Below are 2,953 nucleotides of genomic sequence, written 5' to 3'. Positions count from 1 at the left end.
TTTTTCTTGAAAGGGTATATTTAATGTTAATGGATTGTATTATAAATATAATGTTCAACACATCGTATCACTATCTATCAAATAGTGTAGCATATGCATGTTTGCAAACTAATCCCCCACCCCACTTTCTTAATAAGTAGACCAAGAAAGCAATTTTATCAGTGTAGTTTGCTTGGTTATTCTGTTCTGAAAAATTGACAATATGAATAGGGAAAATTAGTTTGTTAGAAATTAGTTTGGTTCAGAAATGAAATAAAGTTCAATAGTATATAAGCTACTCTAGTGATACCAGTTTTCTTGAGTAAGTGAGTACCATGTCTGGCATTGCAAGATCCAGTGTGCCACTAGGATTGCAGCACACATAATCTACATACCAGGGTGATTGCCACAAATCAACCTGTCTGTCATCATTTCCTTAAGAAGTCCTTTTATTATTATTATTATTATGGAATTTCCTTAAGAAATCCCGAAAGCAAGAAAACAATGGAAGGAGGCTTAGTGACAAACATGAAAGGATCTAATGGATAAAATGTGGACTTGACCATAATAGGAACTCCTGTTTTCCCCAATTAATTGGTAAATTAATATTCAATGGTGGGGATATAAATAACTATGTGGTTTAAGTTTTTGGTAGTTTGCTGACATATAGTTAATCACATCCACAACACTCAATTTAATCATGATATTCTGACTGCCACAAGGTGATACTGAAATGGTTGATGATCTAATTCAATTTGACAATTTATTGGGGCCTTTTGGGCTCTTAGTCATAAAGGGATAAATTGCTTAGCCCGTCAAGAGTGAAAAGTCCCTATATTACCTGGTGACTAGTTCTGGCGAGTGTGATCAGTTACTCATAAGAGTTTGATGAATAACAATGAAGATTGTTGTACAGTATGATCTATGACGTGCAACTAATCTAAATAAAGTTTTCCTATGTCATCAAAAAAAAATAAAAAAAAATAATATTGGGGATCTTTTGATGAATAATTTAACAGAAAAAAAGGGATTAATACATAAATAATGAACACTTTACTGTCAAACTTCAAGAAAATGCAATGGAGCTGACAGATCAAGGCTCAAGAATATGGGTAAAGAAATCAATCTCTACATTGTTAACCTGGTCTTCTTTGAGAGGCCTTCGTGAGGGAGTAAAATTTAAAAAATCAGATAAAAGTTCGTCTCCTAAAAATCATAGTCTGGTAAACAACTAGTTAATGATTTGAGATCTTGAAGGCTAGAAGCTTGTGGACTTTTTGGCATCATGTTATTGTTCTTTGGTTAGTGACATCCTATGCCTGTCCATCTTGCATGACGAATAGCAGCGTAACAATTGATAGAAGTTTCTACTATCCTGGAAAGAATCACTTGCATAACATAAGTGATGAGGAAGTGAGATTCAAAAAATGATAGGATCCACTAAAAAGTACACTTATTATTACTATTTTTCTTTGGCATTTTTGTGCAGTATATGCATCAGCAGAGACAGTGGAGTATTTTAACCTTGTTTCTGGTAATTTTTTCTTATGTAGCTTTTAAAGTCAATGGTAATTTGAGCTTATAGAGTTCAATAAAACAGATGTTTCATAACATGAAGCAGATCAATGCCAATTAGTGAGGATGTGCTGTATAAGCCTTTTTAAGAAATCACTGAATGAAATTTTTTCTTCACTGCAGGGAAATGGGCCCATCACAAGATCTTCAGCATATGCTGAAGATGAAATTGGTGCAACTGGGAATGATAACATTATGATGAATGACTCCAAGTTTTTAACTTTCAGTTTTGGAATCATTCATGTTACTGGGAAGCACTGGAATATATACTGAAAAACATCAACATCAACATCAACATCTGTTCCTTTTTGTTTTTAACCTGACAAAATTGGTGGTAATCAACATCATGTTTCTTAATGGGTTTACTTCAAGATACGTGCCTATAATCTTCATCATAATCAACACTTATAAATAATTATTAACTACGATTTTTTAATTTTATTTTTGGAACCAAAATATGATGTTTTTAGTCTTCTATAAAGTCATAAAATTGTCCAACCCATAAAAATCACCCATGACCCATGATTAATCAAACTTCAACACAGAGGGCACGGAATGGGACTTAGTTACTGTCACAAAGCTATTTCTGCTCATTATATTTAGTAACTTCATCAAGTACCGTATAATGTAATATTAGTAGAATACTTTCATTGAACAGGCTTGGAATTTCTTCTTTAAAAGCAATTAAAATCAACTAACCTGAAATTCATTATTAAAAAAAAAAAAAAAAAACCATTATACGGTACAGAGGGTGACATTTCACAATGAATACCCGATATTCTTTTTTTTTAATCCTAATATCAACTTGATCTATAGGAAATTTTAAAATAACCCCCCCATGCCTTCACTTCATCCCTGATTATAAAAAAGAGGAAGGTATGGGGGTGATCCATGGATATGGGGTTGAAGTGAAGATATGGGGGGCGGGGGGATCTTCCAAGAAAGAATATTACAGGCTTATTAGAAGTCAAACATAGCTTCTTCTTCTTCTTCTTTCTTAATTAAATTATTTTATTAACAGACAAACATTAAAAACTTCTTTTGGAGGGAACCATGAAAAACATCATTTTGGCCAGCCGATGGATACAACCACAAAAAATGGTGCACTTTATGAGAACAACATATAATATGAACTTCACATCAGCCAAATTTAGAAACAAAATATTATAAAATACAGCCACAAAGCAGCAATGTAAGTGCATGAAGAAAATGCAACTAAAGATCAAACAGCTAAAGGAATGAATATTTTTCAAAATAGTTAAAAGAACAAACAATCTTGCACACAAAAAGAAATATAATTTTGTAAAAAGTATAAAATTTACTCAGAATATATATATCACTTACAGATAGACTTGTGATGGGTTACAATATGAAAATTGTTCTTGATGTTGAGAAACTT

The sequence above is a fragment of the Quercus robur genome, chromosome 3 (assembly GCF_932294415.1).
Source record: "Quercus robur chromosome 3, dhQueRobu3.1, whole genome shotgun sequence".
NCBI classification, from domain to species: domain Eukaryota; kingdom Viridiplantae; phylum Streptophyta; class Magnoliopsida; order Fagales; family Fagaceae; genus Quercus; species Quercus robur.
This window is presented reverse-complemented; position numbering follows the sequence as displayed.